At 41.2% G+C, this 22,813-nt stretch overlaps 1 long non-coding RNA gene across 1 annotated transcript in view; it reads right to left on the bottom strand.

Annotated features, from left to right (window-relative positions):
* Positions 1–256: 256 nt before the first annotated feature.
* The window catches only part of LOC131482873 (uncharacterized), a 363,322-nt gene continuing 340,765 nt past the window's right edge, over positions 257–22,813 (bottom strand). Inside the window, exon 4 of the long non-coding RNA XR_009247364.1 lies at positions 257–337. This is a non-coding gene — a long non-coding RNA (uncharacterized LOC131482873). The remainder of the gene's footprint in view (positions 338–22,813) is intronic.

Raw genomic sequence — 22,813 nt, 5'->3', positions numbered from 1 at the left:
GTGGGAGTCATGGACTGTACTCTTGGTTCTTGGCTTTTGCCTCAGCCTCAGCCCAGTTATAGTCATTATGTATGTTTTGGGGAGTGAATCAAAGGATCAGATCCCCCCTCTGCTTCTCTTAAATAAATTCATGATTTTTTTTTAAAGTTTCACTTCACATGTACAGCAGGAAATTGCTATTATTGTCAGGATGTCCATAGTAAGTCAGTAATATCAAAGTCAGAAAAATTTTAGACAAATATTACCTTTCTGATCACTATGACCTCCTTGGAATCCTCAATGGTAGGGTGCAGAGAGCTTTACACAGGAGCTAGGCAGGCAGGAATTCCTGAGGTACCTGTACCACGAACAAAAAGTCAAGTTATTGTAGCAGTGACCTGTTCACTGGTGAAAGTTCACAGGTGAACTCTCCTTAGGAATGTTCATTACAAATAGCAAGCGAGTACGGCTGTATATTGTCAGGAAAGTAGAATCCAGGCAATTTTTGTAGGCAGTATCATGACTGCACAGGGAGATAGGGCTCAGACGGACTGACGAGAGTCACACAAGCTTCTAGAAAGAACATGACAGAGTAGCACCCGGGCTTCCCAACTCGATTTCTAAGTCTGGGGTTGTTCTAGCTCTATCTGACCTTCCTTAAAAGCTGGTAAGTCCTGGTATAAGGCTCCACAACATGCAAAAGGATACCTTTAGAGGACTTCTCTGGTTTTGTAGTGGTCTATGCCAAATTGTGTAAAGAGTCTCATTTATGTGCATTTATTTCCCTTCATCTGAAGCCTTGGTGTCCAAAAGAATCTAAGAGAATCTAATAAGGGAGGGAACATGAGCTTTTGACCCAAATAGTCTAAGTTTAAATCTTGTAGTAATGCATTTACTATTGCTGCATTCTTCACAGTGACTCAGGTCACTTTCTACCTCTGTAAAATGGATACAATAATATTTGAAGGGGACTTTAAAAAAACATAAAAACACCAAGCACAATTCCAATCACATGTTGAACCTCATGATGACCAGTTTTTGAAGAATAACTAACCTTGCTATCATTCAAGGACAACTGCTCAGCTCCTCTGTTGGGAACTCAAACTTCAGTGTTTCCTTCACACACTATTATTTGAAACTAAAATGCAATAATCACAAGCACCACTTTATTCCCTAGGATTTTGATTTTGTCATCATTTCCTTTCTTTAATGGTTTCCATCTCATGTCACATGATTCGCTCAATACAGTAACTAAAAGCAAATAATCATTCAAGAAGTATTTATCAAGCTCCTACAAAGGTGCTAGCCACTAATTTCTTTTTTTTTTTAAAGATTTATTTTTATTACAAAGTCAGATATACAGAGAGGAGGAGAGACAGAGAGGAAGATCTTCTGTCCGATGATTCACTCCCCAAGTGAGCCGCAACGGGCCGGTGCGCGCCGATCCGAAGCCGGGAACCTAGAACCTCTTCCAGGTCTCCCACGCGGGTGCAGGGTCCCAATGCATTGGGCCGTCCTCGACTGCTTTCCCAGGCCACAAGCAGGGAGCTGGATGGGAAGTGGAGCTGCCGGGATTAGAACCGGCGCCCATATGGGATCCCGGGGGCTTTCAAGGCGAGGACTTTAGCTGCTAGGCCACGGCACCGGACCCCACTAATTTCTATAATAATGAGCATCAATAGCCCCTAAGCTTGCCTTCATGCTGTGAATATTCTAGTAGAGGAGACAATGGAATGAGCACACACACACACACACACACACACAGAGTTCTGCAGTACTAAGAACTGGGGAGAAACAGATTAGGCCAGGAGATGATGAATTTAGGGTTGAGACATACGCCTTCTGCCCCTTAGATAAAAAGGAATACATTGAATTTCTAACCCCTAGTAACTCAGAATGTCATTTCCTTTTGAAACAGGATTCTCATAGATACAATTAGCTAAGATAGGATCACAATGGCATAGAGTGGACATTGAATCCAACATGACTGGTGTGCTTACAAGGCTATCATGATAAGATAGTCAAATACTTAGGAATGATGAAGACAGAGATGAATTATGCAACTACAAACAGAGAAAGGCCAACGATTCTCTGCAAACCACCTGACGCTACAAAGAAGCAAAGACTAGATTAGATATGGATCATTGCCCTCATGACACTCTAATTATACTTGTAGCCTTCAAATTTAAGAAGCAATGAATTTTCCTTTTAAGCAACGGGTAACAGTTTTATTTTTCTTTCAGTTTCCAATAGCCACAGCCGAGCTGTTCTGATGCCAAGAGCCAGCAGCTACCTCCTGGTCCCGCACAGATGCAGGGTCCCAAGATTTTGGGCCATCCTTCATTGCTTTCCCAGGACACAAGCAGGGAGCTGGACGGTAACTGAAGCGGCTGGAAAATGAACCAGTGCCCATTTGGGATCCCAGAACTTGTAAGGGGAGGATTAGCAATTACTAATGGGTTCAGAGCAATGCATTTACATTGTTTCCAGCCATTCAATCGTGGTACTTTGTTACTGCAGTCCTAAGAAAATAATACAAGGGCCCAGAACTGTGGCGTAGCAGCTTAAGTCCTTGCCTTGGGCGCACTGGGATCCCATGTGGGTGCTGGTTCTAGTCCCAGCAGCGCCGCTTCCCATCCAGCTCCCTGCTCGTGACCTGGGAAAGCAGTCAAGGACGGCTCAAGTTTTGGGACCCTGCACCCGTGTGGGAGACCCGGAACAGCTTCTGGCTCCTGGCTCCAGCGCTGGCTGTTGCAGTCACGTGGAGAGTGAGCCACTGGACAGAGGATATTTCTCTCTGGTCTCCTCTCTGTATATATCTGACTTTGCAACAAAAATAAATAAATCTTAAAAAAACTAACACAAAAGAATTTGCAAAAGCTCATAGAAAATGGGTTTTAAAGATAAGTTTATCTTGCTGACAAAAAAAATTGAGATAGTTGCATAATTTTGTCCCAATATGCATTTTCCACCTACTTTCACAAAGATGACACTGTTTTAAAAAATTTCAAGGCAGTTGGGACTTCTCAGGACGAAGATCTGAAGCAGGTGTATGTCTGCTATATGAGCAGAACCTGAGAGGTTAGGTTAGCTGAAGCAGTGAGGAGAGAATGGAAGGAGACAGAACTAATGGGTACTGGACCTTATGGGTCATTCCAAGGACTTGGGCATTTACTTGGAACAAGGTTGGTAACCACTGCAGTTCTGAACAGAGGTAGAATAAGATCAGTCTTATTTCTTTTTAAGATTCTTTAATCTATTCAAAAGTCATTGTTAAGCAGCAGGGGATAGGGAGATAAAGAGGCTGGGGGAAAAAAAGAGAGAGAGAAAGAGTTCTTCCACTAGCTGGTTTATTCCTCAGATGGCTGTAGCAGCCAGGGTGGGGTCAGGCCACAGAGCTTCTTCCAGGTCTTCCACGTGAGTAGCACAGGCCCAAACACTCAGACCATCTCCTGCTGATTTTCCCAAGCCTTCATCAGGGAGCTAGATCAGAAGTAGAGAAGCTGTGACTCCAACCAGCACCCATATGGGATACCAGCTTGGCAGGCAGTGGCTTTACCAAAAACACCAGGCTCTGTCTCACATTTTAATCAAATTGCCTTGGCTGTCTGTAAGCTATAAACGGAGCACCAAGGCTACTTAGGAGGCTCCTGGTGATTAAAGGTGTTGTTCAGGTAGCAAAGGTACAGTGAATGTGGTCAGCCATATGCTGTATATACCAAATCAGACCCAAAAATATTGGGAATTGACTGGGGGAAGAGAGATTATACCCAATTTCTTGATAATACACAAAACTGAATTAGACTCAATAACAATTTAAGGGTGCTAATAAATTGAAGACAAGACCCTCAAGTGTCAGAACAGCTATATATATGGCAACATAATTAACATGGAATAAGGAATTTCCAAAATGAAGAATAAGATAAACTGACAAAATAAACGGTGATTCAATGGACAAATCATAATGGACTATGGATGTAAGAAAAGGAGCTCAGCCCCACTAAATATGAAGGAACTGCACATTAAAATGAAATTCCAGTTCTTCTATCAGAGAAGTTTACATGAAATTCAATGTTGTGCAAGATGTGGGGAAAATAGCATAATATTGTAGCTTCCTTCTGGCAAAATCGTTAATTGTGCCTGTGGTGAGCACTTTCACCATATGTATGAAAAGTGACTTTCCTTGTATACCATGGCATAGTAATTCTTCCTGAGGGGCTAGTATATAGGAATCAGAAGAAATATACATGCAGATAGACATAAATTTTTAAAAATTGCTGCAATTTTCTCATAATAGAACTTGGAAATGATCTAAAAGTCATTCCGGGAGGGGAATGGGTAAACAAAATATGCTATAATTATAGGATCAGTTCCTATATTCTGTCTAACAGAATCAATTGGTTTTATAGGAATAAAAACAATTGTTTCATAAATAACATCATATAAAAAAATAAAAAGGAAAACTTTTACAAACACACACAAATAGTATGTACTCATTTTTGGTACACACATATATATGCAAAAGTTTGAATAATGAACCGGTCAAATACATCAAAAATACATGGTAGAGGTTTGGGGGATGGGGTTTGCCAAGAGCAGAGAGTGGAGGGTGGAGGGGAAGGGCAGGAAATGATGATGAAAAGCCAGTCTAGCTTCACAAATAACTTTTTAAAAAAATACAAATAACAGTAATACTGAAAGCAAACGCGACCAAAGCAAAAGGGAAAAGCAGTTTTTGGATCGGAAGAATACAATGTCAACTGAGCTACTCTTGGATATTGTCTGCAATTTTCAAATCATTTTGAAGAACACGAGAGGGAGGAAGGCAAGAAAAGAATGGAGGAGAAGGATGGGGAAGGAATGAGGAAAGGAATCTGCAGCCAGTTCTGGAGTACATTGCATTTGGTCACATGCTTCTGGATTTTAAAGGATGAAACTCAAAATAGTATTTTAATTATCAGTGAGACCAATAATTAGTAGAGAGTTCTTTCAGTTCCTTTCATGTTGGACCAAATTTCAGATCAGCCAGCAGAGGGAACGTTTCACTTGGAACCACTAGGAACCTGTGGCCAAGGGAGCAACAGCACATTACCAGCAGCCACTATCCTGGGCACAGTCCCTACCCATAGAACTAGTGACACTATGGGCAACAGGAAACACGCATGAACAGACAAGGGAAACCAAGAATGCACTATGGATGTCTTCACAACCTTTCTAAAGAGACCACTGCAATCTTCTAGAATCAAGGGAACAATATGCTTGATTAGTTCATCAGTTGATTTAACAATTTTGCTTTTCATGCATCTCTCCTTGAAGCAAGTTGGTCATTTAACCTTACTTATTCTAAAACTTGAAATTAGTTTTTCCCCCAACAAAAGGCAATTTTCCCTTCCTTTTCTTTTCCTTTGCTTTTTTTTTTTTTTAAAGGAGTTCACTTGAGGATAATTCATTTCTGCTGCTAATCACCAGACGCTCCTTTGTGAGCCAGGCATGTCATTCTTTAAAGAGGCTAGAGTTATGAGGAGAACAATGTAGGAAAATTCAGTAATTGTGAAACAAAAGTCTAAACGGACCCAAAAGCTTTCTCCTGAGTCAATATCTGTTTAAAAATATCCTATACATACACTTGTTTGAGAGATCTTGAAGTCTTGAAAAAGCAGCTTGCTAAATTCTTTAAAAAAAAAAAACAAGTCCAGTGATCCTAGAGTCCTGCTTGCATATAAATAGGAGCCAGAGGCACCAAAACACTAGATTTGCCTCAATTACTTGGCTCCACTTACAGCCCTAATATTTAAATATCATGCTTTTCTGTGTGTCATTCTACAGACAGGGCTTGGATTGGTGCCTAAAAATAGAGCAAACAAGGTAGAAAGGCAATGTTCTGAGTACATTACCAATGTAAATATGCCATTCTGTGCCTTCAAATATGGGTGATGATAAACATGATTCCACACATGGAAATTAGGCTTTTCAGAGTGACTACACTGAATCATTTAATTGCTCTGCACTGCAATAAATATTAGATTTTCAAATGAACAAATGAAATATACAATAAGTGCTCATAAGCAGAAATATGACAAAGGGTGTTTCAGCAAGCGCACTGTTCACCAAAAGATGGGTGAAAACAACATCCTACTCTAAATCGTGAAACAGAAAAAGCACATGGCTCTGCTTCTACATTTTCTCTTCCTGTACAGAAACACAGCTGGAGCCTCACCATAGGGGACTGTTGATATTTAAATAGTCACACACTTACCAGTCACATTATTTAGGGCACATTAGCCCATCATCATTCTGCTCTTCCAGTTCAGAATCTTGAGAATGGTTTAGCAAAATACCATATTGATACGTTTGCACAGTGGTCAAGGACTTAGATTTGAATCCTGGGCTCTGCCAATCAATAGTTGCATGACACCTCCCAGGTCAACACTTTGCTTTATGCCATTTTCATCACTGTTAACATAGCATTGCCTTCCAAAAGACTTATTAGGAGATTCAGTGAGATCATTTACGAAAAGGACCTGTCATATGGTTAGAATTCACTACAGCAGCTACCAGCACTTCTTAAAATCATCATAATCATTATCATTATGATTAATAATATCTTCATTTCCATCTATTATCCTCATTTCCATTCTAACCTCATTAAAGTTGCAACTCATCACCTTATTTAGTCACTAAACACTTTTATTCATTTAAGGAAGTATTTACTGAGCATCTAATAAGTGTTAGGCATTGTGTTAGGGTAACCAAAACCTCCCTGAAAGCTATTCAAGGATGTGGGTACCAGGGAAGGACTGTGAAAGAAGAGCTTTCTTTCAAGCTGAGGGAACAGCTCTAAATAAAGGAGCAACATGCTGAGATATTAAAACAAAGGAACTTGAGGTGAGGAACTTCTCAGGATGAGATGGAGATAGATAAGGAATGAAAAACAGCTTCCTAGGGAGAGAGACCACAGATTTCAAAGGCACAAAGCTTAGAGGTACCTTTCTTGACACTGAAAGTTCTACACAGAAACTCCCCATTGAGTAATTCAATGTAAAACAACTCCTGTGAAGAGGCACTGTGTTGAGGTCTGAGGACACAGTGACAAAGACATATATAACACATGCCATCACTGTTAATTCCCAGTATCTTTATTCTGTTCAAAAAAATACAATATACTCAACAACATTCCCTTGAATAACTGAAACACTCCATCTTTTGTTTTGATCCCACAGAAGTATGACTGGATCTGGGAAAAACAAAAATCTCTTGTCAGACAAGGAATAATCCATGAGTCAGATAATTCTCTTTCTACGTTAGAAGTCAGAACCCCTACAGACAAATTTAGTTTATTCTTGAGGCCTACAGGCTCCTAGCACTACAAATGATCATGTTTCTGTTTCATGATTAATGGTTTCATTACTTGAACACTAACTTTAATTTAGTAAACAGTCTCAAATTCTTTGTAAAGTTCAGATAAGAGAGGAAGGAACTGAAAGAAAAAGAATATAAGGGTACATTCCATTGTAAAATTTTTTCAGTTGGAATGCTACTTAGTGTAGATGAAAAATATTTAATACCTTCTGATTGGTGGATGCATGAAAAATTCAAAGCTTTCCTGAATGTCTCCCTGAGCTCAAGGTTTCCTTGTCCATATTCTAGGATCAACCACTTGTCAAAAGGAATTCACTGAATTGAGGGAACAGTACAAGATTTAAATCACTGGAATCAAGGGGTCAGTTATGACTCCAATAGGTAAAACTAGATGGATTTTGCTTAGTGAAACTCCAAGGACAGACAGGTAAATTCCAAGTCTAGAACAGAATGTAACAACTACCTGCATGAAACCCCTCGACTTACAGAAACCCACGTGGTCACCATGAAAATTCAATTTAAGAGTATAGCATTGCTGACTAATCAAAAGAACACACATATCAATGGTCAAGAACAGGGACATATGCTGAACACAGACCTCTGAGTTCCAATTTTCAGTCTATAAGAACCCTAACCCCTATCTCCTCAGACAAACCTAGATTGTTCTGAGAGAGGGAGTTAGACTGGGCAATAGGCAATTAGGGTATTCTGGGTTACCGAGTCATCATTTTTTTTAACAAATGAAAAAAGGTGTTTTCCCCACATGTCTTGGATTTACCACAGTACATTTCTACTGAGACAAGTGCATATTTTAACATATCGAGAACAGGATTTCCCAAGGGACAAGGGCAACATTAACGTACCAATTCCCCACCTAAAGCATCAGCCCAATTCTATCTCTGGCCATTGCCAAGGGGGTTGCTTCAGACTGGCCTGTTTATCATTAAAAGGGGACAAAGAAAGTAGTCAGTGACACCTCTCTGGACCTTAAGTCCCAGAGCCAGGTACCATGGAAACCAGGAATTCTCCTTTGTTTATGGAGAAACATCTCTGAGGTGAACCTTTAAAAGATGCTATCCCGACCATTAATTTGGGCTTTTCTTGCTTTCTCCTGCCACTATGGCAGAGGTCTAGGGCCTCTTCCTCTCTTCCTCCTGTCACAATGGCAGGAGGTACGGGTTCTTTTGCTTTCGAAACTCCCTCCTGTCGCTAGGACAGGAGCCTCCTTTCTCAGCTTTTCTAATAAATCTTGCTTTAAAACTAAATTGTGACCGCATGAAAATTCTTCTTTCCTGAGACAAGAATTGAGGTTGCTGCCGTACTGGGGGTCAAAAACCCTACAACAGTTCTATGCTTTGCTTATACTTGTCTACTTTCTGCTGCCACTCACTGTATGTCAGTGATAAACTTTCTATGCATTGGGCAAGCAAACCCAGGTTTAGGGATTCTACACGAACACCTCCAGGTAGTTTTGCAAGTTTTATTGCAACACTAGGATACATGAGCAGAAACCTGGATTGGAAACAGAGCAATTGAGACTCCATTTGTGATGCAGGCATCCCAAACAATGGCTTAACTCACAGAGCCACAATGTTCATTGCTTTCACCTTAAAATTTAATCTAATGAGACTTTTGTATGTTGCTTAAATGACACCCACTTTATCAATATTACACCAGTGCAGAGTTCTGTCTTGTTTATGGTCAAATAAATCTAATTCACACACACAATTCCTATTTTACTTAAAGGAGTGTCTTAATACTTAAATTTACTCACTAATTACACTTTTTTTTTTTTAATAAAGATTTTATTATTATTGGAAAGCCGGATATACAGAGAGGAGGAGAGACAGAGAGGAAGATCTTCCATCCAATGTTTCACTCCCCAAGTGAGCCGCAACGGGCCGGTGCGCGCCGATCCGATGCCGGGAACCAGGAACCTCTTCCAGGTCTCCCACGTGGGTGCAGTGTCCCAATGCATTGGGCCGTCCTCAACTGCTTTCCCAGGCCACAAGCAGGGAGCTGGATGGGAAGTGGAGCTGCCAGGATTAGAACCGGCGCCCATATGGGATCCCGGGGTGTTCAAGGCGAGGACTTTAGCCGCTAGGCCACGCCGCCGGGCCCACTAATTACACTTTTTACGTTAATCTCCAGGCACGTACAATGTGCTTAGGTGACGTAATAGGAGTAGATAGTGTATCATTGGCCTCAAATAGCTTTCACAACACCTCTGCTTCTGACAGGTAGAAAATCTAAGATAAAATCATTTCTGTATTCTCCTAAGAAACTATCCAGCCTTAACAAGTACACCATTCCCTAAGTAGTTGATAAATTGAAAATAGAATATTATAAAGTGATGGTACTTGAAGAAATAGTTAAAAGGGAAAGCTCAGAGAAGAAGTTTGTAATTATATTTAATGAGGAGATTCTGAACATGGCATAGCGAGGGAAAGAAGGTATCATCTCTGAATAACATATGTTTTATAAAAGGTAAGTTATTCTGTAGGCAATTACCAAAATGTGAGAGTTCCTCTCATGGTTTTCAACCTTAGATTCTGAAAGAAAACTTCTTAAAATTCAAGACTAACAGAGCCAATTACTTCAGCACCAAGCTACATCCTAAATGTCCGGACTTGGCAGTTCAAAAAAACCTCTTGGAAAATGGTCTTCTTAAAATCTTCACTAACAACTATAACTTTATAAATGTGGACTTTGAAAGGATGGATGAGAGCTAAGCAATTAGTTGGCAAAGTGAAGAAGAAAGAGTACTGAATAAAAATATCCACTAGAGTTCTAGCTGAACCTTTGTCACTGAAGATTTCTGAGAGTAAATTCTTATTTTTAATAGCAGTCACAAGCATTAAAAAACTATTATACAGCACTTAGAGTATCAAGGTCTTTCCAAGCAACATCAAATTGAATTCTTATGATCACAGCTGTGATGTAGTCAGATGGTTTATGCCAGACTTCCCAGCTGCTCCCAGTTCAGGGGCAGGATTTAAACACAGTTCCCATCCACCGTACAATCCAGCCTTTAACCACCAAGTCTGCAGACAGGTTCAAGAACTTCTAGGATGACCTAAAAGGCTACTTTCAGCAATAAAGTGCTAAGACTTAAGTGTGATAATAGTACAATAGGAAAGTCTCAGCCAGATAAGTGACTTTGTGGCCTGGGTGAACAGGTTCCTTTCTAAACCTCAAAGTTCCAGATGCTCCTTGATTTATGCTGGGGATAGTCTTGATAATCCCACTGAAAAGCGGAAATACTATAAATTGATAATAAATCTAAACCACTTAATCTGCTAGCCTTGATAGCTTCACAACACAGTCCACTCTAGAGAAAATGCAGCTGTCCTGCAAGCTGGGCTTCCACAAAGCTGCAGGTTTTTGCCTCTGTCTAGCATCCTGACAGTATCACAACACACACTCCAGCTGTGAAAAAGACCAAAACCCGAATTTTAATATTTGCAGTGCAGTTTCTGGTAATAGTAAGTATATTGGTATATTTTGGTAATTGAAAGTATATTGCTTTCTCACCATCATAAACTCAAAAAAAAATAGATTGATGCATTATACTTACCAGCTGTCTAAGGAATACAGATAGCAGAAAAGCCCATAGCCTATAATAATAATGGTGATAGCTGACTGTGTATTAGGTACTGTCTCAACATGTTTCTCACATTAAAATCTTCAATCTTCACAATAACCTTAAGAATATTATTGGTTTTACTCCCGTTTGCGCATGAGGGAATGAAGGCAGACAATTATATTAGTTTTTAAAGTGTAAATATGGGATTCCAAATTAAACAGAAAAATACACAAGACAAGCCATACATGTTGGGCACACGCCTACTAATAACACCAAGGACCCCTTTGTTAAGTCCCAATGTATATAGTAATTTCTTAAGCAAATTAAGACAAAAAAAAAAACCACAGAAAGCCTTCATTTTTCTATCATTCATCAGACCATAATTTTTTAAAAAAGATTTATTTATCGGCCCGGCGGCGTGGCCTAGCAGCTAAAGTCCTCACCTTGAATGTGCCGGGATCCCATATGGGCGCCGGTTCTATTCCCGGCAGCTCCACTTCCCATCCAGCTGCCTGCTTGTGGCCTGGGAAGGCAGTCGAGGATGGCCCAAAGCTTTGGGACCCTGCACCCGCGTGGGAGACCCGGAGGAGGTTCCTGGTTCCCAGCATCGGATTGGCGCGTACCGGCCCGTTGCGGCTCACTTGGGGAGTGAAACATTGGATGGAGGATCTTCCTCTCTGTCTCTCCTCCTCTCTGTATATCCGGCTTTCCAATGATAATAAAATCTTTAAAAAAAAATTTATTTATTTTTATTGGAAAGACAGATACACAGAGAGGAGAGAAACAGAGAGGAAGATCTTCTGTCCAATGCTTCACTCCCTAAGCATCCACAATGCCTGGAGCTGAGCCACCCGAAGCCAGGAGCCAGGAGCTTCTTCAGAGTCACCCAGGGCTTTCCCAGGCCGCAGGCAGGGAGCTGGATGGGAAGCGGGGATGCCGGGTTAGAACCAGTGCCCATATGAAATCCCTGTGTGTTCAAGGCAAGGACTTAAGCCACTAGGCTATTGTGCGGGTCCCCAGACTATAACGTAAAAAAAAAAAAAAAAGATTTTAAAATCTTTTTTGATAGGCAGAGTTACAGAAAGAGAAGGAAAGAAAGAGGGAGATATCTTCCATTTGCTGGTTCACTCCTCAAATGGTGACAGCAGTCAGGCAGTCTCAGGCCAAAGTCAGGAGCTTCTTCCAGAACTTTCATGTAAGCACAGGGTCCTAAGCACTTGGGCCGTCCTCAACTGCTTTACCAGGTGCATTAGCAGGGAGCTACACAGAAAGTGGAGCAGCAGGGACTTGAACTAGTGCATTGCAGGCATTAGCTTAACTTGCTGTGCCACAATGCTATTCCAGGTTGTAACGTTTTAAAAATCTAGCTCAGTGGGATCTAACCAAAAAGGGAAAAGTTGCACATTGCACATTGACATGGTTAGGAGCAGCTAATCATTCTCTTCAGGCTGAGACCATGTTCCTGGAGAATGACAAATAAAGGCACTGAGGCTTCATAAACTATTACTGCTGTTTTTCAGTCTGGGAAAAATACAAACTCTCATTAATTTCAAAAATAATTTTCATAATAATATATTGTTTTTAACTGGATACACAAAATATTAGATTTTAAATGATTAATTCAATTTTCTTAACAGTTTAACGGGCCATATGATATTCAAATGATCTATTTCCAGTGGGTGAATTCTGAACATTTGTGCTTGGGGGGGCAGTGGTCTCCTTCGTCGAGGTTGTCAATGTATGGAGTGGAGTGGCTCCGTCATTCTGTTATTACCCCTGTGATGTCTGCAGGATCTTCAGCGACATCCTCTACCTCATAACCTGATACTGGCAATGTCTGCCTGCTCTCCCTTTTGATTTGTCAGCCTTTCCAGAAGTTTGTCAGTTTTATTAACTTTTAAAGAGAACCAGCTACTCCTGCTTTCTTTTGATTAAAGTTTGCATGATATATCTTTTCTCATCATTTGACTTTCTTTTTTTTTTTTTTTTTTTTTTTTTTTTTTTTTTTTTTTTTACGGAGACAATGTTGAAGTTTTAATCAAATAGCTCTAAACAGTTACACACACACACACACACACACACACACACACAAGACTGTGCACGTATGCGCTCACTCCTCAGGGAGCACCTGCACTGGGCTGTGTGTTCATGTAAGCGCTCACTCCTCAGGGAGCACCTGCACTGGGCTGTGTGTTCATGTAAGCGCTCACTCCTCAGGGAGCACCTGCACTGGGCTGTGTGCTCATGTATGTGCTCACTCCTCCAGGGAGCACCTGCACTGGGCTGTGTGCTCATGTATGTGCTCACTCCTCCAGGGAGCACCTGCACTGGGCTGTGTGCTCATGTATGTGCTCACTCCTCCAGGGAGCACCTGCACTGGGCTGTGCTCATGTATGCGCTCACTCCTCAGGGAGCACCTGCACTGGGCTGTGCTCATGTATGTGCTCACTCCTCAGGGAGCACCTGCACTGGGCTGTGTGCTCATGTATGTGCTCACTCCTCAGGGAGCACCTGCACTGGGCTGTGTTCATGTATGCGCTCACTCCTCCAGGGAGCACCTGCACTGGGCTGTGTGCTCATGTATGTGCTCACTCCTCAGGGAGCACCTGCACTGGGCTGTGTTCATGTATGCGCTCACTCCTCCAGGGAGCACCTGCACTGGGGGTTACTGAGCCACAGGAAGAGGTGACAGGTCCAGGAGGCTGAAGACCTGGCTCTCAGGTCCCAGGTGGGTCTCAGGCCACGGCTTCCCCACCACGCCAGGCTTGGGGCTCGTGCCCTGCCTTGGCTGTCACATGCATCTCCTTCATGGCTGGCGATACTGGACTCAGGTTTTCACGTGATTTTTGCCATCTGGGAATCATTTTGGGGAAGTATTTGTTTTGGTTTTAGCTGTGGTACTTTCTTATTGCTGAGTTACAGGAGTTTTTCAGGCATTGTAGATACAGTTCCTGGGCTGAACATTTAACTCTCATGATTTCCATCCCCCCTCCACACTGGTCTTTTCATTCTCATAACATATTACAGCAAAAGTTTTAAATTTAAATAGATGCAATTTATCAATATTTCTGGTAACTAAGTACCCTTTGCCTCCTCCCTTCGCTACAGAGACACAGTTTGGAATGTGGCATCTGGAAGCAGGCAAGTGGCAGAGAGGTTCCACTGCTGTCTGGGGGACTGGATCCCAGCTGGGAATGGGAGTCCATCCCAGCTCGTGCCCCTGCTTCTGGCCGTGGCCCCGAGAGGCAGCAGGCAGCAAGTCCCACCACCCACAAGCGGCCTCGATGGATTCTGGGATCCAGGGTACGGCCGAGTCCAGTCCTGACTGGAGCAGACACTGTAAATGGCCTGCTTGTCTGCATCCATGGGGGTCTGGGGCTCCACCGCAGGGGAGCTCACCCCTTCCGCATCTGGCTCAGAGCAGGCGGGTTCTTGCTCAGTTTTTAACTCTGTCACTACTTGCACTTGCTGCCCGTCTTGATAGCTGTCTATGCTCAGCGTCTGCGTGGCCATCATGGTTCCTCAGCGCTACTGAACGCGTCACATCATCTTGAGGCAGAAGCAAAGGCGTCTGAACCCCTGCAGGGGTGGAGCCGTGGGTCCCAGGAGGCAGCAGGCTGGCAGGCAGCAGCTCCCACAGCCTGGGTGCCAATCTTCATCACACTGACAAGCGGCTGCAGCAATCGGGACCCGCAGGGCCGCGCCCGCGTCCAACCGTCACGCCGACGCTGGGCCACGCGACACCTCATCATTTGACTTTCAACTGCCTCTATTTTTATATTCAAAGAGAACTTCCTATAGAAAGTGTGGAGTTGGGTCATGTATTTTGAAAATAACTCTACTAATCTCTGTTTTAAGTGAGACAGTCAGACCATATAACTTTAATATAATACTGACATTTTAGAACTAATTTTGCCATTTTTTACTTTGTCTTGTTTTCTGTTTGTTCCATCTGCTTTACTATTGACTGCTGAGCATTTTCCAGAATTCTACTTTGTTTTGTCCACATCTTTAAAATTTTTTTTTAATTTTCAAAAAATTTTATTTTTTTTGGAAAGTCAAATTTACAGAGAAAAAGACAGAGAAAAATCTTCCTTCCATTGATTCACTCTGCAAGTGCCACACACAGCAGCTGGAGTTGAGCTGATCCAAAGCCGGGAACCAGGAACTTTTGCTGGGTCTCCCATGCAGTTGCAGGGTTCCAAGGCTTTGGGAAACCCTCTACTGCTTTCCCAGGCCACAAGCAGGGAGCTGGATGGGAAGTGGAGCAGCTGGGATACAAACCAGTGCCCGAATGGCACATGCAAAGCAAAGACTTTAGCTACTAGGCTACCGCACCAGACCCGGAACACATGTCTTTGTATAGTATTTTCAGAATTTGATCTAGATATTACATGATAAATCGATAACTTAAACGACTTAGATCAAATAGTGAGAAAAGATACCATGCAAAATTTAATCAAAACGAAAGCAAACATTCGTGATTCTCTTCAAAAGGGGTGTCATCATGCAGCCAGGTTGGAACACAAAACCTAGCTCACTTAATGTCCCTTTAATTTCCTTAAGTTATAATATTTTTATCTTAAATACTTCCTATACACACATTTATATTCATTCTCAGTATTGCAACTCCTGTTTCAATATTCAAGCATAATGTAGAAACCGCAAGAACAATATATTTTCTTCTTCACTGCTCTTTCATTCTTTATGTTCCCGTGTTCTATTTCTCACAGTTTCCTTTCCATTTAGGTAACCTTCTTTGGCCATCCTTCCAGGATAAGTCTGCTGCTGACAGCTTTTGTTAGTTTTCTTTCATTTGAGAATGTCTTGACATCCCCTTTCATTCCTGCAAGCTACATTTCACTGATTATGGGATTTTGACTGTTGACTGATATTTCCATTCAGTACTTGAATGCTCTCAGTTTCCTGAGTCTCACAAGAAATTAAAAAATGATACCTAGACAGAGGTAAGAAAAATACACAACAAACTGGACATGACTGAAATGGAATGTCACTGAGCTATAAAAGATTGTGACTCTGATTACAGGAATAAACACGCCAAAAATAATTACAGTGACAAGTGCTAAAATTCCGGATATGCACCGGTTACAGAGCAGAACCAGAGAGGACAGGCAGTACAGTGTCGAAGGATCAGTGGAAACTTCTCAGAGGAATGAAACTGAGTAAAACTGGTGCTGAAGGTTGGGTAGCAAAAGGCATCGCCAGATGCAAGGAAAAGCATGCCCAAACGTTCTCACACAAGTAGAGAACGGAGTATGTTTGGGAAACAGGAATAGACCAATGCCTCACTCTCAGCTGTAGGAGCAAGTGGGGAAGAAATGGAAAACAACAGGTAAGGAAGAGATGTTGTGGGCTCTCATCCTATTTGGACCCCACATGTTGCCAGAAGGATCTGCCAAATAGACTAAACTCATGCATATGTGCAAACAGTGATTGCTACTATAACACTTCCGAACTTGTTTGAAAAACATAGCACAGAAAAATCTAGATCTTCTATTCACTGGTTCCTTCCCAAAATGCCTGCAACAGCAAGAAGCAGGAACTATTCAGGATCTTACTTGTGGGTGGCAGGGAACCACATACTTCGGTCATCCTCTACTGCCTTCTAGTACACACTCAATCTGAAGTGGAAAGGAATTAAATTCCACACATTCTAATGTGGAATGTGGAGGTCCCAAGTGGCAATTTAACTTATTGCGCCCAACATCTGTTTTTAAAACCTTCTTTTTGAAAGAGCTGCTCAGAACCAGCTGTGTAGTACAACAGGCTAAGCAAACCCCTGTAATGCTGACATCCCACATCAACACCAGTTTGATACCTGGCTGCTCTACTTTCAATTCAACTCCCTGCTAATGAAGTGGAAGATCACTTGGGCTCAGAAACAGTTTTTGGTTCCTGGCAGCAGCCTTGTCCAGCCTTGGCTATTACAGCTATGTGGGGAATGAACCAGCAGGTGGACAATCTTTGCACATCACCCCTCCCATTAATCTCTTTCAAATAAAGCCTAAATATTCTGATACTGGTGTACTGGCTCAATTGGCTAATCCTCTACATGCAAACACCAGCAATCAATATGGGCACTGGTGCATGTCCCAGATGACCTACTTCCAATTCAACACCCTTCTTATGACCTGGGAAAGCAGCAGAGAATGGTCCAAAGTCTTGGGATCCTGCACTCTCATGGGAGACCCTGAAGAAGTTCCTGGCTCCTAGCTTCAGGTCGTCTCGGCTCTGGCCACTGCGGCTGTTTCAAGGGTGAACCAAAAGGTAGGATTTTATTATTTTCTATGGCTCAAGACTATTCCATAAACTGAATGTATCACAATTTCTTCAGCCATTGATTTGTTCTTAAGCATTTGGATTGTTTCTATGCATTTCTAACTGTGAATTGTGCTGCTATAAATACAGGATTGTAGGTCGTTCTCCTCTATGCAGATGCCATTTCATTTGGGTATATTCCCAAGAGTGGAATAGCTGGGTTGTATGGTAGATCAATTCTCAGTTGTCTGAGCACTCTCTATACCAACTTTCCCAGTGGTTGCACTAGCCTACACTCCCACCAACTGTGGAGTGAGGTACCTTTTTCCCCACACCCATGCCAGCATGTGTTAGTAGATTTCTGAATGTAGGTCATTCTCATTAGAGTTAAAGTAGAGCCTCAATGTGGTTTGTAGTTGTGTTTCCCTAACAGCTAGGGAGCCTGGACATTTTTTTCAAACCTCTATTAGCCATTTGAATTTATTCTTTTGAAAAGTGCCTGCTCATTTCCTTTGACAAACAATAAATATTTCAAAAAGATTTTTTGAAGCAATTTACCAGTGAATTATATACACCTTCAACCTAATATGTATTACTACTTAGTTGACCTAATGATAGAACATGTCAGTGGCCAAGAACAATAGGGACTCAAGCTGAGTTCCTGCTATCCATGCTCCATTCCACCTTCAGAATGATCTCCCTGTCTTTGAGGTCAATGAATGGAGCAGCAAGGAATGAGATCACGGCTGGTGTTAGCAAAGTTTCTCAGCTCTCCTGTAGCTTTGAATTCCTTGGCTTTTGTTAAATCATTAGCATTCTCAAAGCATATTTTATGTATTTACTAAATGGAATATTTCCAATGCTAGTAGCTATGAAATCAGATTTATACGCAATTTGTTAAGTTCACACTTGGTGCTCCAGAAATGCCTAGTGTCTAAAAACTTCCAAAGACTTTCAGGGTCCTTGGGGGACTAGTGTCAGTTTGCTTGTACTCCTTCTGTCCTATTTTCACAATGACTGTGCAGTCTCAGTCTAGAAGTATGCAGAGTCTGTTCCAGAATGGGTGTGGATCTCATGTCTACCTTTGCGTAGGTGGGTATCCCTGACTGTGAGTGTAATAACACTTTCCGTGGGGAAAAGAAAACAACTCCACTAAGACCTAGGGGTTAAAAAAGAGCAGAATAAAGGAGTTTTATGCGACTATGTACATGCTATTCAACAATCTCATTATTTTCTTTCCACTCCAACTACTAAAAACAACAACAGCAACAAAAAAAAGTTCCTCATTCAGACTGCCTCTCAGAGGCCAACATCGTTCTAGCTTGGAGTTGAAGATGTAATATCCATCCTGGGATTTGATCCGGTGTAGTCCCAGTAGGACTGTTCTCTTTGCTTGTAGCTTTCTAGTTCTCAGTCCTTTCTCAGAAGAAAACATCATAAAAAAGAATGCCATACTTTCACAGAGAGAGTCTAAGAGATTCCCATCAAAAATGGAGGTGTGAAGTAGAATATTAATAGAGCAGGGATCTAAAAATTCTCACCTTGATTGAGCCAGGTTATGCCTCACAGTTATAGGAAATTTCCTTGCACACCTTTGCCATTAAAGATAATGCATCTTTCTAAAGAGTTGTGTTTCTTTAAAATTTATTTGAAAGGCAAAGTCATACAGAAAGTGAGAGTCAGAGACAACAAGAAATCTTTCATCTGCTTCTTCACTCTCCAAATAGCACAAAAGTCAAGGCTGGGTCACAGAAAACAGAAGCCTGGAGCTCCTGCTGGGTCACTCATGTAAATAGCAGGAACCCAGGCATTTGGTCTACCTCCTACTGATTTCCCAAACACATTAGCAGGGACTTGGATTGAAAGTGAAGTAGTTGAGATTCAAACAGGCACTCATATGAAATGTTCTTGTCATACGCAGTGGCTTAACCCGATGTGCCACAATGCTGGCCCCAAAGATAATTTAAATTATAATTTCCATTTCTTATATGATGTATGCATCTATGCTTGCTATTGTAGATAGCACCTAATGAGGGTAAAGTAGAATCTATAAGCATTCCAGCTCCAATTTGACAAGGTGAATCAATCCCAAGAGCTGGCCTTTGATCTTCAGTAGGCTAAGCTTCACTCAGGACTCCCATATGCCATAGCAGACGCCAGTGAATGGGATTGGATCCTGCCTCCGCTTCCTGATCCAGTTTCCTGCTAATGCTAGGGCAGGCAGCAGAGATGGCTTAACTGCTTGGATTTCTTGCTTCAGCATGGCCCATCCCTGGCTGTGATAGACAGGCATTTGGGAAATGAACCAGAAAATGGAAAGTTACCCTTTCTCTCTCTAATTTCTCTCTGTTTCTCTCTGTATGTCTCTCTCCCTCTCTCTCCTCCTCTCCCTCTTGCACTATTTTTTTAAAAAATTTAAAATGAACATATTTTTTAGAAGTTCCCAACTGTGGTTGTGAGAAAGTTTCTCTTCCAGAAATACTTATGGGTCTCGCTAGAAACTACTATAAGGTTACTCTCTAATTATAATCTTGCTTATTAAGTTTCAGAGACTGTTAAGTAGAGGAAATCAGCAGCATAAACTAACCTAGAAACCTGCTTATTCTGAAAACGGTCTTCTATAAGTGGCCATATATACTTGCATTGATTATGTATGGCCCTTCATTCTCCACAGAGACCCCTCCCCTATTCTTTGTGGCATCTTTTCCCACATTGTTTTGAGCTATTTTTCATACAGGTTGCAGTAAACTAAATCTGAATTATGTCCAAATAAGTAGGGAGACTGGCATTCTCTTAGAAAAACATGGGTGATCAGAAGTGAATAGAATTCTTGCATACTTCATGACATTAAGTTACTGATGGCACCATCATACACATGTAATGCATAATGTGGCATATAACAGATATGGGCAAAATGCCTAAAGTGAAATATTCTATTAGTTACCATTGTATCACAATGTGGCAATAAACTTGACAATAGAAAAACAAATGAAAACTCTGTTATTTTCATTGTAATGATATCTTTTTGAGTTTGCTTTTGAATTCTATCAGTCTTTATTTAACCTCTTCTGATGTGAATATTTTTTCTAGAGATCAAATTCTGATTCTTTACTGTATATACACAAAATAAATTAACTTCCCTTAATGATGTAATGGATTTTTGAACATATAACTGGTCTGATGTAAATTATTTTATTTAGAAGAAATGAGATTCTGACAATAAAGGACAAGTTGTCAATCTGTTCAATGAATTTCTGTTGAAAAGAAACCATATGTATTATATATTAACATAATTTATTAGAACAATTACAATGCATCCTTGTTGTCTTTTAATTAGATTATTTCTTGTTCTAGTAATTGCACTAGACAAGGGAGAATAATAGTTTCAGGATTCTAAAATCATCTGTAGAGCATGTGGAAACAGAATGATCAATAATGCTAATCTACTGGAACACTTACATTCCCAGAAAGAAATCTTTTATCAAGGGGATTCCTTTGTATAATCAGCATTATTTCTCAGTGTCTGTACTCATCTTGCCTGAAGTGAAAATAAAGACACTGGACAAATAACAGATATTTATTCTGCTTTCAGAAACCTGCTTGAGCTGGGCCACCTCTGGCCTCTAGTGGCTCAGACATTGCTTCATTCTCTTGCAAAATGCCAGCCAGTAACAGCAAATGAAGGACTTAAGATTCTATGCAGAGCAACACAGAGAGCAGGCTGAACATCTAACAGTGAGGAGGCAAAACTTCCAAGTATTGGTCTTGGATAAATCACAAACTTCCTCAATTCAAACACACATTCCAGTGGATGAAAATGTCTTATAAGCAAGAAAAATACTGGATATTTAAAAAAGAATTCATGGTTACATTTGCATACAGGAAGCTATTATCTGCAGAAATTGAAGGGGAGCTAGGCAGGATGTCTGGCTCTTAGAGGTGGCCTGAGGTCTTTAGTTATGAGCTGAAATACATCTCTTAGGTTTCACACATCCTTGAGAGCAGCTCCCAGAAATTTAACCAAGCAATGGATGGGATTATCTCGTCCTCAGGGATAACCTCGCAGTTGAATGGAATGCTGCTGGGAAACACGGCTGACACCAACAAAGTTTTTCTGTAATAACAGGCAATAGAAGAATGCACCACCCTCTCCGGACTGCATTACAGGAATCAGCCCCACTGGTGACCCAGTCTGCCTTAGTCAATGCAAAGTCCTAACGAGACCATGTCTAGACAGTATTGATCCCTCACCAGAAAAAAAAATAATTCAGAATGTGACTTCTTTCCTAGCTTAGTCAAAATGACATCCAAATTGTGATCTTTCATTCACACATTGCTAACATCTTCCCTAACCAGACAGCAGTTACATCAACTAGGCAGCGAGGGACCCACAGGTTTTTGTTTTCAAGGTTTATATAACATTTTTGTGTGCAGAAATTCCTTGATATTGAAATAAGGGAGAAGAGAAGTTTTTAGATAGCTTTTTCTCCCTGCTAGACAAAGTAAATAGACTTTTAAAAACAAGTGAAGTGCACATGAGCCGAAGGAACCATAATGCAAGTTAAAATGGGCAAAATATCTCTAGGAGAAATTATTAACTTAAATAATCCAAAAGATTCATCATGAAGCCAAACAGCTTATGAGTAGGGCCTCGTGATAACTGCTTCCCATTCCAGCTGGGAAGATACGGTTTTCCTTAGAAGTACAACTTCAAATGGTCAAAGGTACTACTAAGAACTTAAGCGTTCCTACTATTCTTACCTCCTTACTAGGCAGATCTACCAAACAGAATCCTATCACAGATGCACCAGAAGTTTGCCATGTGAGTGCCCTGAAGTAAGGAATTCCAAACCTAGCCTAACCATCATGTCTGCTCTCAGTAAGTCAAGAAGGAAGTGAGTGATTTATTAATTAAAGTAGAGTGGAGTTCCAAAGTTTCCACAGCAATGTGATGGGAGTCAGGATCAGGAACTCAGGTGGAAACACACAATCCTCCCTCATTTGGGGACTGAAATGAAGCCATGAATGAGACACTCGCGTGATCCAGAGAATAGAGAGTTTAATAACACAGGTTTATTTTTTCCTCATTAGAGGAAAATGAAACCAGCATTTTATTATGTTGCAATTAGGGTGTGGTACCAACCTTATCCGCACAAGAAAGCTAAAGAAACACACAGAGACAGAATTGTCACCACTAAAATTCTTTATAATGCTACCCAGAAATAAAATTACCATTTAGATGCTCCTAACTAAAACATCCTTGCACAGCTGAGAAACATGTTGCCCTCTCAAGCACCCGAAGAAAGTTCATTTTGTCTACATGTTCCTGTGTTGGACTTTAAACCTTCTGAGCATTTGCTCCTCAAACTGATATTCAAAAGGTTAACAGCAGACACATCTCGCTGACAGCACAGGTCATGCTTCCAAATGTCCCAAATGGACTGTATGCAACTTCTTGCAATTATGGTACAAATCCTGAACTCTTAAAATGGACTGAAGGGATGTAGTCATGATTTTTCCTATCTCTGTGTTAATGGAAGACAAATGCATGCTACACTAAGCAAGAGAAAGCAATGAAGTGTTCCTCCTTTGCTTTTCAGTCAAGGCAGG

The sequence above is a fragment of the Ochotona princeps genome, chromosome 21 (assembly GCF_030435755.1).
Source record: "Ochotona princeps isolate mOchPri1 chromosome 21, mOchPri1.hap1, whole genome shotgun sequence".
In the NCBI taxonomy this organism is placed as follows: Eukaryota; Metazoa; Chordata; class Mammalia; order Lagomorpha; family Ochotonidae; genus Ochotona; species Ochotona princeps.
The sequence above is the reverse complement of the archived record's forward strand: the minus strand, read 5'-3'. Positions and strand labels throughout refer to the sequence as shown.